The sequence below is a fragment of the Piliocolobus tephrosceles genome, chromosome 7 (assembly GCF_002776525.5).
Source record: "Piliocolobus tephrosceles isolate RC106 chromosome 7, ASM277652v3, whole genome shotgun sequence".
Lineage (NCBI taxonomy): Eukaryota > Metazoa > Chordata > Mammalia > Primates > Cercopithecidae > Piliocolobus > Piliocolobus tephrosceles.
In genome coordinates this window covers 13641231-13656475 of record NC_045440.1, presented here as the reverse complement: position 1 = coordinate 13656475, position 15245 = coordinate 13641231, and positions in this window count along the sequence as shown.

The following is a 15245-nucleotide window of genomic DNA, read 5'->3' as shown; positions in this document are numbered from 1 at the left end:
CCTAGGAAACATGGTGAAACTCCATCTTTACACACACACACACACACACACACACACACAATTAGCTGGGTGTGGTGGTGCATAGCGGTAGTCCCAGCTATTTCATAGGCTGAGGTGGGATGATCAGTCCAGGAGCTCGAGACTGCAGTGAGCTTTGATTATACAAATGCACTCCAGCCTGAGTGACAGAGTGAGATGCTTTCTTTAAAAAAAAAAAAAAAAAAAAAAAAAGAGAGAAAGAGAAAGACAAAGAAGGAAGGAAGAAAAAAGAAAAAAATGTCAGATTTTATTTCAACTACTACATTCGGGGAGAGAGACTTCAGTATACAACTGAACTGAACCCTGAATATAGCAAAAACAGCTCAGGATTTATAGCCCACAGTCGAGTGAGGGGGTTAGTAGACAGAAAATTACAAACAGGAAACATTACGCATAAAGAGGATTCTTGCAAAACTACCTTGACCAACTAAAGGCAGGTTGAGGAGTTAGACAATAAGAGTGGGGGAAGAGAAACTTGATCAAATATGAAGGTTGGGAATATTCTTGCTAAAACTGGGCTCCACGCACCATGGATACAGAAGACCAAGTTTGAGGTCTAGTTGGGAAGAGGGCTCAGAGGAGACTGACTAAAGTTTGGTCAAGGAGGAAGTCTTTTTTAACAATGACATTCATTCCTCCTATATTCTTCCATCAGGATCATTCTGTCATCCTGTCCTGATGACAGAATCTAGAAGGAATGAATGTCATTAACAACAAAGGGGTTGGGAGAGGTGTCTGTGGGTAGAAAATTACTAAGAGAAACATCAGGAGTAAGGCATTTATCAGTCTTACTTTTTAATATTGTGCATGTTCTTCCTATACCATGTTTTTATGTGTATTTTAGTAAGAAAGTAAACAATCCACTGGGAACAGCTATTCAGATAACCTTTTCTTATAAAACTTGAATAGTTTTGTTAGAAAGCAACAAATGAGCACTTAGCACTATATTTCTTTCATGGGGATTTAAAATGAGCCCTTCTAATGACTTTATCTTTTTTCTACTCTTTATGGTTTCCTATCATTTATCAAATAAATAAAACCTTTACCTTTAAAACTACTTCCTCAAGTCACTTTTAGGGATTTTTCAGATTACTTTTTTAGAGAAATAATTAATGTAACTTAAAATTAAAAATAAAATACGTGATTGGTATGAATAGTATAGGTAGATTAAATTGAGATAATTGACAAAAATCATATATATACTATATTTGACAAAAAAGTAGTAAGAATGGAGGAAAAAACCCTAAATCCATAAAAGAGTTAAACATATTCAAATCCTAATAGTTTGGTGTCACTGTTGATACTAAATGGATTCTGAAAGCCATTAAAAAAAAAGAAACCCAGCCAGTTATATGATTTAAGAGTCCCTATATGATAAAAACAAACCAACTTACTGGGAAACAACTAGCTATTTTGGGAAAATGAGACTGGATAGGAATTTCTCCTGGGGACTTGCTTTCAGATCATTAAAATGAATACAAGATCCATTCATATAGTTGGTACATATTAAGATCACTTGTTTAGTTGACACTCTGCTTAGAGAAGCACAATCAAGAAGCTCTAAATCACCCTACCTGCTGAGCCATCCAATCTGGAACACTCAGGGCACCTCTTGTAAGCTTTCATCACTTCTTCAATACATCCCCCATGTCCTCTGTAATAATATTCAAGTACTTTTTACACTTTTTCACATCTGAATAATTGAATGATTTCTGTTGGTAGGCATGCTTATTAAGGAACGAGAAATGTCCCAAATATTGTTAAGAGAACAGTTATCCTTTTGTTAATTCTCAGCGTAGCCTATTATGCATTGTAACAATTCTCCACGTCTATGAGCATATTTTCTTTCCATTCAAGTATCTATGCTCCAAGAATATAACTGATATTGTTTGGGGCTAAACAATGTTTTGGAATTTAATAAACATTATTTTTATAGGAATATAATGACAGATATCACTTTATTTATGTATTTATGTATGTATGTATGTATGTATGTATGTATGTATGTATGTATGTATTTATTGAGAGAGTCTCGCTCTGTCACCCAGCCTGGAGCATAGTGGCGCAATCCTGGCTCACTGCAAACTCCACCTCCCAGGCTCAAGCAATTCTCCTGCCTCAGCCTCCTGAGTAGCTGGGATGACACCCATGTGCCACCACGCCAGGCTAATTTTTGTATTTTCAGTAGAGACACGGTTTCATCATGTTGGCCAGGCTGGTCTTGAACTTCTGACCTCTGGCAATCCACCTGCCTCAGCCTCCCAAAGTGCTGGGATTACAGGCGTGAGCCATTGTGCCTGGCCGTCACTTACTTGATTTTTAATTTAGAATTATTAGAGCATTTTTAGTTGCAAATGAAAAAAATCAAACTCAAACTGGCTTAAACAAAAATGGGGAATGTATTAGGCCATGTAATTCCAGAAACAGTACTTGCCTCCAGCATTTCTAAATCTATGAACCCCGAAAATTTATTAGAAATTTGTCCATCACCATAACTTGGCTATGCGTTCCTCTTTGTTAGAGTTATTCTCAAGCAAGCTCTCTGTGTGGGGAGGCAGTTGATCGCATCTCCAACCTTAAGCTGATATTTATTAACATTCCCATCCAAAGTAGTCTCTCTCTTCCCAATAGTTCCTGAACAATCCTTGGAATGAAGACGACATAGTTTCCTGAAGAATATCAGAGTGTCTATTCTGGAGAAGTTCACACTCACCTGCACAAACTAGCTGACACAAGGAAATACGTTTTTTGTACCATTGTTTAAAATAGAGGAGAAACGCAAGCAACAAAAGAATGGTTAAGTACATTCTAATATTCCATCCTGTAAGACGCTCTGCCTCAATTTCTTTAATGGACTTCTGACTCGTCTCTTTGATTCTCCTCTGGCCCCTCCCAACTAATCCTTCACACTGCAATATCAGTGGGATGTTACAATAAAAATTAGTTATGTTATTCTCTGCTTTAAATCCTTCAATTGTTTCCCATTGCTTTCGTGAAAAATACCAAAATTCTGCACAAGTCCTCGGGACACTGTCTAATCATTCTGGGCTTCTTCTTGGGCCCACCTCCCACCTCTCCTTCCCTTTCTCCAAGCCCCTCCCATTTTGGCTTTATTTGTTGGACCCGTCATGCTCCCAATGGCCACGGGGACTTGGCATGTGTTGTTTCTGCTGCCCACAAAGTTCTCAACTCTACTCCTCTCTTTGGTTTGTTAACTTCTGTTCACCTTTCAGACCTCAGGTGAAGCCTCATTTCCTCACGGAAGTAGTTTTTAAAATCCCAGCCCAAAATCAGACAAATGTTCCTTCTTTCAGGGCAATTATCTCAGCTTGTAGTTCTACATGCATAAGTGGGATCTCATGATGAAAGCCTATCTCACAATGCCATGAGAGCAGAGGCCAGGTTTGCCTTTACTTATCCCTGTGCCTGGTATAGAGTGGACACTATGTAATTGTTAAATGAATGGATCAAAGAATTTAACTAGTATCTATTGCATTACTTGTAAGAAACAAAATGATGCAATGATTCAAAAGAAAGATTTTTGTTACTAATGAACCAAGAGACCGAATGTACTTGGAGTAGACAGAAATGAATAAAGACTATATAGAAGGATCAAACATTGGAGGGAAATGCTTATTAAAAGAGATAACACAGTATGTCTAAAAAATAAAAAAGAACTACTCTAATTCAAAGCACTTGAGATCTCATCCTCACTCCTGAATCTGTATAAGCAAAAGTATCTAACTGTGTTAAAACACAGTGTTGTTTTATGACTTCCATTTGCCCTTTCACATTTTCTTGTTTGTTTGTGTTGTTTTGAGACAGGGTCTCTCTCTGTCACCCAGGCTGGAAGGCAGTGATGTAACCACAGTTCACTGCAGCCTCAACCACACGGGTTCAAGTGATCCTCTCCTCTCAGCCTCCTGAGTAGCTGGAACTACAGGCACATCCTACCACACCCAGCTATTGTTTGCAGAAATGAGGACTCACTATGTTGTCCAGGCTGATCTGAAACTCCTGGGCTCCCATCTCAGCTTCCTAAAGTGCTGGGATTACCAGCACGAGCCATTGTGCCTGGCATTTTCCTGTCCTTCACCATCTTGCTCTGTAATTTAGTTGGCTGATTACTGCAGACTGCATCACTGGGTTTCCTAGATCCCTGGCTACCAATTCACTCTGGTTTGTGAAAGCAATTGTCATAGGTCAAAGGGAGATAAGTGAGGTCAGGCCTTTCTTTCCCTGGCTTCATCCCCGATGGATGTATATGGACTAGCTGCATTTCCAGACTAAAGTCACAGTGTTGTCAGACAGCCCTCTCTTTCTGGGTTCACTCCTTGCTCCTTCAGGTCAGAGAGTACAGATTGCCTCAACCGACATCTGAGTAACAGCAATTGGCTACTGTACTACGTTTTGTGGATTCCTGTCCTTGCGACCACACCATTGTAAATTGGGTACTTATTAAACTCTCCTCAAATTACCTAAATTGAATGTACTGTGTGTTTCCTGCCAGGGCTCTGCATTTTCACTCATCATCTTTGAAATGGGGATAATATCTGCTCTGCCTAGCTCCTAGGATTGTCGGGAGAAATTTACCCAATATATTTTTCAGTGCAATTTGAGAATTGCACTAAATGAAGTCCTTTATAAAGGCAAGGACTGTTATTCTATAGAACATTATGCTCAGCACATGGTCAGCATTCAATCTTCTGATGTAATGTATTCAATTTACTCAACATATTACAGATGAAACCATCTTTGGTGAGCAAAAGTGGTCTCATGAATAGCATTAACAGATTGGCCTTTAAGTGTTTTGTAGGAGCACCAAAAATCTCTCACCCACGAGTCCACCTCAAGTTTCTGAAATTCTAATAATAATACCTCCAATTATAAAGGTCCCAGGACTATACCAGGCAGCACGTGCACACTTTATATGCAGCATCTTCTATAACACAACAACCCCTGGTCGGGCGCGGTGGCTCACGCCTGTAATCCCAGCACTTTGGGAGGCTGAGGCAGGCAGATCACCTGAGGTCTGGAGTTCGAGACCAGTCTGATCAACATGGAGAAACCCTGCCTCTACTAAAAAATACAAAAATTAGCTGGGTGTGGTGGCGCATGCCTGTAATCCCAGCTGCTTGGGAGGCTGAGGCAGGAGATTCAGTTGAATGCTGGAGATGGAGGTTGCAGTGAGCCAAGATTGTGCCATTGCACTCCAGCCTGGGTAACGAGTGAAACTCCATCTCAAAAAACAAAACAAAACAAACAATAACAAAACCAAAGAAAACATAACAACCTCATTTCACGGGAGAGGAAACTGATATTCAGAAATATTAAACAACCTGCTGGTAAGAAGCAGAAAGACCTTAAAACAAAGGTCTATACAGTTACAAAGCTTTTATTCTGCCTGCTTCTCATATGACCATTTTGGAATAACGTTTTCGAGTTGTAGTTATCCTGTCATCTGAACAGGGTGCATTCGTTTTATACATGATCAGAGGTGAATTTAACAGACAAGTAGCTCAGTGCCGGTGTTCTGAGTCCTTAAGGCATGACTGTAGGATAAAATATGAAACTTAAGGTATAGATCCGGGTTTCCATGAGCAAACAAGATTTCTACTTTCCAGTGCTTCCAAAGGGTGCAGCTGGAAGGATACAGGGACAAGTGTTGCCTCTGTTATTTCAAAGCCAGTTCTGCTTTTAGTTATGTACATACCTTTTTGTATCTTAGGCAGAGCTTTGGATCTTAATAGGAGATGATTGTCTTAATGCATCTCATCTGCACTACATTTTCTTAATGCTTTTGAAGTTCTAAAACAGTACAAGAGAAAGTGAAAAATTCTTTTCTTTGCTGCATCCTTCAAATTCAAACCAAATATTAATAGTAGAAGCTCTAAGCACTTCCAATAGCCACAGAATAAAATCACGAATCTCTTTCTGGATGACATAAGCTATACAAAATTAAGAGACATGTCAGAAACATCAGGGAAAATATAAGCTGCTTAGAAATGTAGTGAAGAGAGATATGTATCATCTAAACAGCCTCAAATTTATATCCCCTTTTGCTTTTATTTGATGAAATAAATGGTACATATGAATTGCTGAGAAAGTTTTGCCCATTAAACTTCGAAATTATCTCCTATTGTTCATGTAATACAATTAATACAATTACTATGGGACTAATGATTAGTGCATGATTAGTAATGTTTTAGGGGAAACAGAACTTTTTCAGGTCTCTGCAGTTTTAGCGATATTTTAATTTCGCTCAAAAGACTAATTTTCTTCAAACTTTGGAGTAATGGAAAACAATTTTTTAGAAAATTTTTCCCATTTCCTGTGTTCATGCATCAGTTTTGAATGGCCAATTGTGTACTACTGTGAGAATCGATATAAATTCAAATTTGCTTAACAGGAAAAGATTGATCTGAATTAGCAACAAGATGTAAACAATAAAAAATATGTACTGCCCTAAAAGTCAAAATACCTGGGTTATTCTTCAGACTGTGCCTCTTCCTATACATACACTTACGAGTTAACCTGTTTTTTTAATCTGTAAGACAATCTTACAGCTGTGAATGAGGTAAGTGACACTTGCAAACTATGAAACACATACAAAAATTGGTCATTTTCTTATGAAATATGTATTTTTTGTGAAAGTTCTGGGATTTTTTGCAGGTAATCACTTATTTTATATGCAGCCTCTTTTATATACATAGTCAATAAGTAATGGAATCAAAATTTGAACCCATGATTAACAGAAAAAATCATGCTCTGTATTCCATACTGCGTATATGAAGACTTCAGAAAAATTAGTTGTTCTTAACCTCTATTTCCTCTGCATAAAATGAAAATAATATCTAGCTCACAAAGTCATGCTGAAGATCAAGTTAGTCTAAACAAAACAGCAAAGCAGACGTCTAACACATGGTAGATCCTCACTGTCAGTCAAATCTAAAATTTAGAACTATAGTCGATTACATTTTAAAAGATAACTGGCCAATAGACATTCTATCCCATACGCTCTCATGACAAGCTGACATTGATGTAAGTCCACCTGGCAGGGATCTAAACCTCGTCTCTACTAAAAATATAAAAAATTAGCTGATCATGGTGGTGGCATCTGTAGTCCCAGCTACTCTGGAGGCTGAGGCAGGAGAATGGTGTGAACCCGGCAGACGGGGCTTGCAGTGAGCTGAGATCGCACCACTGCACTCCAGCCTGGGTAACAGAGCAAGACTCTATATTTAAAAAAAAAAAAAAAAAAAAAAAACATACACCACAATTAAGTGAGATTCATGCCCGGAACACAAAGATAATTCAACATAAATGTGATAGTGTAATTTCTAATAGACACAGAAAAAGCATTTGAACAAAATTCAAGACTTTCAAAATAAAATGACTCAACATAATAGGTAGAGAAGGAGTGTACCTCAACATAATAGAGGCCATATATGGCAAGCCCATGGCTAATGTAATACTCAATGGTAAAAAACTGAAATCATTTCCTGTAAGATTAGGAGGAATACAAAGTTGCCCAGTCTTACCAGTTTTATTCAACATACTGCAAGTCCTTGCCAGAGAAATTAGTCAAGAAAAAAAAGAAAGAAAAAATGGAATCCAAATCAGAAAGGAAGACGCAAAGTTATTTCTTTTTGTACATGACATAATCTTATATATAGAAAATTCTAAAGAGCTTGCCAAACACTGTTAAAGCTAATCCATGACTTTAGTAAAATTGCAAGATACACAACCAATATATAAAAATCAGATATGTTTCCATATACTAACAACAATTTCTAAAGGAAATTATGAAAACAATGCCATTTACAAGACCATTTGAAAGAAAAAAATAAAAATAAATCTAACCAGGGAAGTGAAAGACTTGTACAGTGAAAACTAGAGAACACCGATGGAAGCAATTGAAGACACAAATAGATAGATATATGTGTTCATGGACTGGAAGAACTAATATAGGTAAAATATCCATACTACTCAAAGTGATCCCTAGAGACAATGCTATCCCCATCAAATTCCAATGACTTAAAAAATGTAATTAAAAAAAGAAACAGAAAAAAAAAAAAATTCTAAAATTCATAGGAAACTACAATAGATCAAGAATAGCCAAAGCGATCTTAAGAAAAAAAAACAATCTGGAGGCATCACACATCCTGATTTCAAAAATATATTAAAAAGCCACAATAATGAAAACAACATGGTTCTAGCACAAAGACTGATACATAGACCAGTGGAGTAAAATAAAGAGCCCCAAAATAATCTTAGACATTTATCATTTCATCTTTAACCAAAGACTACAATAATTACAATGGGGAAAGGATAGTCTCTTTAGCAACCGGTGTACAAAAATCTGGATAACCAGATGCAAAACGAATAAAATTGAATCCTTATCTCTCATACCATGTGCAAAAATCAACTCACAATGGAACAAAGAGTTAAATGGAAAACTTGAAACTATAAAACTACCAGAAGAAAACAGGGGAAAAGCTTCTTGACATTGGTCTTCTCAACGATTTTCTGAATATAACAACAAAGCACAGACAACAAAAGCAACAATAGGCAAGAGTGACTGTCAGCACTGGTAGTTATCCATATGAGGCTGCAGCAACGTCAATTCTTGCCTCCTCAAAAGAAAGTATTTGTCTGAGGGCATAAGGCAAGTTTTAGAGCAGAAGTGAAAGTTTATTAAAAATATTTATAGCAGGAATGAAAGGAAGGGAAGTACATTTGGAAGAAGGCCAACCAGGCAACTTGAAAGACCAACTGCATGACTTGACCTGTTGACTTGGGGTTTTATACGCTGGCGTACTTACAGCGTCTGGTGTCAGTTCTCTCCACTCCCGAGATCTTACTAGGATGTGGCTCGTCACCAGTTTCAGGTGTTTTCTATTGGACACTGCCTTTCCCTGGTGCCAGCTGTGAGCATATATTATTTTAGAGAGGCAGTTAATAGCGCTTGACCATCACCTGATGGCTGCCTGACATTCCTGGTGTGTGTGTGGGAGCCCTCTCCTGCCCTGTTCATACCTATGTTCATACCTAACCAGCTACCTCCTTTAACAGGACTATATTAAACTAAACTAAAAAACAAACAAACAAACAAACAAAACCTTCTGCACCATTAGGCAATATTCAACAGAACGAAAAGATAATCTATAGAATGAAATAAAATATTTGTAAACTATATATCTCGTAAGGGGCTAATTTCCAAGGTATATAAGAAACTCTTACAACTTGCCAAAAAAAAAAAAAAAAAAAAAAAAAAAAAAGCTAATTTAAAAATGTATAAAAGACTTAAACATTTCCTCAGTGTAGACATACAAAGGCCAACCAGGTATATGGAAATATGCTCAACATCACTAATGCTCAGGGAAATGCAAATGAAAGCTACAATTATCTTTTACCTCATACCAGTTAGGACGGCATATATGTATATTTGAAAGTATGTAGAAAATGTGGAACCCTTGTGCAATGCTGCTGGGAATGTATGATGGTGTAGTACCTACAGCACACAGTATGGAAATTCCTCAAAAGGTAAAAATAAAATAGAACTACCTTATTATCTAGCAATCCCACTTCTGAGTATATGTCCAAAAGAATTAAAATCAGGATCTTGGACAGACAGCTTCACCCATGTTCACTACAACATTCATGCAGCTAAGTTATGGAAACGACCCAAGTGTCCATTGATGGAGGAATGGAAAATAACATATGGTATACACATATAACGCAGTATTTATCATTCAGTCTTGAAAAAGAAAGAAATTCTGTCCTTTGTGACAAGGTGTATGAATCTGGAGGACATTATGCTTAGTGAAATAAGCCAGTCACAGAAGGACAAATACAGTAGACTTCCACTTACATGAGATATCTGTAACAGTCAAACTCAAGGAAGCAAAGAATAATGGGGTTTGGGAAAACTGGGGAGTTTTTAATGGGCATGAAGTTTCACTTATGCTAGATGAGTAAGTTCTAGAAATGAGCTGTCTAATGTAGTGCCTATAGTTAACAATATGGTATTTTGGACTTCAGAATTTGTTAAGAGGGTAGATTTTATGTTAGATGTTATTTTCACAGAAAAACAAGAACAAAAGCAAAGGAATACAAGGCAACTGAGAGGTTTTGGACATGACTGTTACCTTGACTGTGATGATGGGATTACACGTTTGCATATCAAACTCATCAAACGTATACTTTATGCAGCTGTGTATCAGTTACACCTAAATAAAGCTGTTAAAAATAAATGAATATATTTTACTATTTTATTTGATCTTTTATTTTCATTTTATTATTTTTTAGAGACAGAGTCTCAATCTGCTGTCCAGGCTCCAGTGCAATGGCACAATCATGGCTCACTGCAGCCTTGAACTCCTGGGCTCAAGTGATCCTCTCCCCTTGGCCTCCCAAAGTGTGGGGATTATAGGCATGACCTACCATACTTGTCCTATTTTTCTATTTTAATTGGGAGTGTGACATAGGATATACTGATTGTATTTGTGGTAGGGTCTAAGTTATCAGGCCTCTTAGAGTAACCTCTGTTTTTCACAGCAATGGTTAACTAGTGCAGAAATTTTCAGCCATGAGATCAAGGCCATGAGAGAATTGCTAATAGAAGGTAGAGAATAATATCATCTTTGGCTCTGGTCCATTGGTCCTCAGCATGCTGCCTCTCTAACTTCATGCCCTGATGGCTCAGACTCAGCTACGCTTTGAACTTACATACAAACATCTGTTTCCCAAGGCTTTCCCACAGGGCTGGCATGAAAGGTTTTTCAGGCAAAGTTACTTGAAAAACCATCTCTCTTGCCTTCTGCATCTTCTTGTACCCCAATAAAGAAATCTTTCTCTCTCTCGGTCCAGAAGTCTTCCCTTAATTTTCATCATAGGATTATGGCACTTTTCTCAGGAGGAAATGTCACTTCGTTGCATATCCATCTGTCTCTATCAATACAAAACAGCTTGCCAAAGCATTCTTAAGGGGAAAGAAGAATCACACAACTGTGGAGGTTGGTAACACAACCAATTTACAGTTTCCAGTTTCAACTAGGCCCTGAACAGTGCTTTGTGTTTTTTTCCACTGTTTCCTTTTAACATTTCTCATTGCAAACGGAAAACTTGACTACTTCATTTAATTCCCTCTCCTGGCTTGCAGGACATGGCCCTTCACTGTAATCACGCTTTTCCTTTGCCTACCTATGAAAGCTTACTCATCCATAAAGAGATGTCAGTTTTTATCTCGTTTCTAAGATTCTTCCTGACCTTCACAAGCAGAGTTGAGCACTTCTACCCTTGTGCAAATAGCACGTTTTAAAGACCTTTGTTATATACAATGCTATCACTGATGTAATCATTTTGTACATGTCCGCCCATTCCCTAATGCTAGCAATTGTCGAGGTCACTAACGATTTTTTTTTTTTTTTTTTTTCCTGAGACAGAGTCTTGTTCTGTCATCCAGGCTGGAGTACACTGCTGGTATCTAGGCTCACTGCAACCTCTGACTCCTGGGTTCAAACGATTCTTCTCCCTCAGCCTCCCAAGTAGCTGAGACTACAGGTACATGCCAACACACCTGGCTAATTTTTTGTATTTTTAGGAGAGACAGGGTTTCACTGTGTTAGCCAGGATGGTCTTGATCTACCCACCTCGGCCTCCCAGAGTGCTGGGATTACAGGTGTGAGCCACCGCTCCCAGCCACTAATGATTTTTTATTCAACTTTACATCCATAAGGCTCATCATAGTAGTTCTGGGCCTGCTGCAGTGGGCAGATGTCATTTTTGTTTGCCCAGAAATGTTCATTTCAAAAACCACATCTATCCCATTTCCTATTAGTTTTGTGAGTTATTATTCAACCTGTCCTATTTTTTCCTCCCTCCCTGTAGACATAGTCCAGATTTTGTTAGTCATGTCCTGTTTTGAGATTGATAAACAAATACTGGAAGGGGAATAAAAACCCTCCACATTGTTCTAGAGTTGCTGAGGGGCGGTGATACACTCCTGAGACAGCCAGTGGCCACCACCTCTGATTGTATAAAGTATGAATGCCGCTTTGGGAGGCCAAGGCATGCAGATCACAAGGTTAAGAGATAGAGACTATCCTGGCTAACATGGTGAAACCCCCTCTATACTAAAAATACAAAAATTAGCTGAGTGTGGTGGCGTGTGTCTGTAAGTCCCAGCTACTTGGGAGGCTGAGGCAGGAGAATCACTTGAACCGGGAGGTGGAGGTTGCAGTGAGCCAAGATTGCACCACTGCACTCCAGTCTGGGCAACAAGAGCAAAACTCCTTCTCAAAAAAAAAAAAAGGTATGAATGCTGTAGGAGAAAAATGCAAACTTTCTGGAAACATCTTGGGCAAGAAGCTCCACACAACAGGGGTAATCACATCTTCCCTCAACCAAGAAAAAAACTGAGCCTTCTAGTCCTTCCTGTATCATGAGGGCTCCGGACAGCAAGATGGGTTTATGGAGCTCAGGACGACTTCCATTTACCTCAGACTTACTTCTTCAGAATGAGGGTAAAGGTAAACCTCTGCCTTGTCTTTCACTTGGAGTAAGCCCACTCTGCCCATTTTAGGAGCATCAAGAGTGAACCAGTGTAAGGATGTGCACTTCTAGTAATGGTGAATAGGTATTTCAAACCTACTCATCTGCTAAGGACAACTAGAAAAATGGAATAAGAATTAACACAAACTAGGCTGGGCACAGTGGCTCACGCCTGTAATCCCAGCACTTTGGGAGGCTAAGGCAGGTGGATGAAGAGGTCAGGAGTTCGAGGCCAGCCAGGCCAAGATGGTGAAACCCCATCTCTACTAAAAATACAAAAATTAGCCGGGCAGAGTGTCGGGAGCCTGTAATCTCAGCTACTCGGGAGGCTGAGGCAGGTGAATCGCTTGAACCAGAGAGGTGGAGGTTGCAGTGAGCCAAGAATGTGCCACTGCACTCAAGCCTGGATGACAGAGCAAGACTTCATGGGCCAAATCCAGAAGATGGAAATTTGGAAATTGAAAGAATAAAATTTTGAATTTAAAGATGCTGTTCCCCTGGTTACATTTCCTGATTCCCAAAGAGGCTGAACTTATGACAGACTTACGAAACCCACTAGGTAGAAAAATCCAGGAGACAGCATCCTAAAATTAAGGTTGACCTTGACATTCACAAGGAGGGTACATAGTCCAACTCACATAAATTGATCAAATCCTACCAAAACATTTCAAAAAAGGATACAGACCAACAGCTCTCATGATCATAGATGCAGAAATATTAGCCATCCAAATCCCACATATGTATCTATGTGTCTGTATCATGTATGCACTGAATCTGTGCTTGTATATGTGCAAATGAACAGATTGATTCTAAAATGTAGTGAAAATGCAAAGGTCCAACATTTTAAGAAACTAAGAAACACTTTCTTCTTAAAAAACACTTTTAACATTTCCACCTCATGTTTTGATAGAAATTTCTATAGATTTACTAAATCAACAAATAAAAATTATGCAAATTTATCATTTACAACATGCAGTTTTGAACTTTCAATACATTGTGGCATGGGTAAATTAAGTGAATTAATACTGGGTGGTTGCAGCGGCTCATGTCTGTAATCCTAGCACTGTGGGAGGCCAAAGTAGGTGGATCCCTTGAGCTCAGGAGTTTGTGACCAGCCTGTGCAACATGGCAAAACCCCCATCTCTACAAAACATACAAAAATTAGCTGGGTTTGGTCACGGGTGCCTGTAGTCTTAGTTACTTGGGAGGCTGAGGTGGGAGGCCTGGGGGCATCGAGGCTGTAGTGAGCTGTGATCATACCACTGCACTGCAGTCTGGGTGACAGAGTGAGACCTTGTCACCAAATCAACAAACCAACCAACCAATAAACCGAACACCAGATGCATTACTACACTTTTTGTTGTTGTTGTTTTTGTAGTGAAGGCACTTAAAATCTATTGTCTTGGCAAATGTTATGAATACAACACACTGTTATTAACTATAGTTACCATGTTGTACACTAGAGCTCTTGAACTTCTATCTTCTAACTAACATTTTGCATCCTTTGACCATATCCTCCACTACCCTCCCACCCACTCTGCCAGTCCCCATTCTTGAAGAACAAGGAGTCATCTCTCTAGCAGATAAGAAGACCTGTTAGAAAGTGATAGAAATGAATATCATGTGGTATTGGGTTAAAGGGGAAAAAACACAACAATGGAATGGAACATGATAGAATAGAATAGGATAAAACAGAACAAACCAATGGAAGTGTTGAGGAGTTTACTTACTACTTCGTATCATAAACTCACGCAAGAATAATAGTAACATGAGACTAATTTAGTCAGTACATAGAAAACCATAGTGTCTGTAAACTTTTCATTGATTATAATTTGAATTTATTTAGCTAAATTTAGAAAAGAGGTATTTTGGGCACAGTGGGGGTATAAGAGTATCAGAAAGACAGGTAAAGAAAAGAATCTAGAGTCAGTTAAAGTGCAATGTAGTTTGGAACACAAGACAAGAAAGGAACAGTAAGTATAATTAGTAGATTATGATGCTCCCAGAGAAGACATGGCAGTGATTTTTAAAAATAAAACAATTGAATTCAAGATGCATTTGACAAACAATTATTACGTTTCATTTTAAGAAAAAATAAAATCAAACTAGTTTAAATTGAATTTTTTTTTACAATATGAGTAGGCACGTGTCATCCTATACCATATATGCCACATTATGTCTATGATTCAGGGTCTCCAATGATGTGCAGATCTCACTTTCTTTCTCTGTCTTTCAGCTCTGTTTGATTCATGCACACATGGAATGTATGCACACCTTTAACAATCAGTATCTCTTATATCTTTTCTTCCCACTGTCCCATTAGCGCAGAAAACACAAAAATTCCCTTCTTTGTGGGGCTTTCATTCTAGCCGGGAAATAGAGACAATAACAAATAAGTATAATAAACAAATAAATTTTACAGTGTTTTAGGTGGCAGTAAGTGGTAAAAAGGTAGAACGGGGCAAAGGGGATTAGACTAGGAGTGCAGGTTACTGTTTTTAATAAGATGGGCTTGTCTTCTTGAACAAAGACTTGATGAGGGAAGAAGTAGGCACGTGAAGGTGTCTAAAGGAGTGGTGAAGCAAGAGAGAGTTACTACCATCAAGGTGCAAAGGTAGTTAGTGTCTCCTGTGTTCTTGGCAGAATAAACT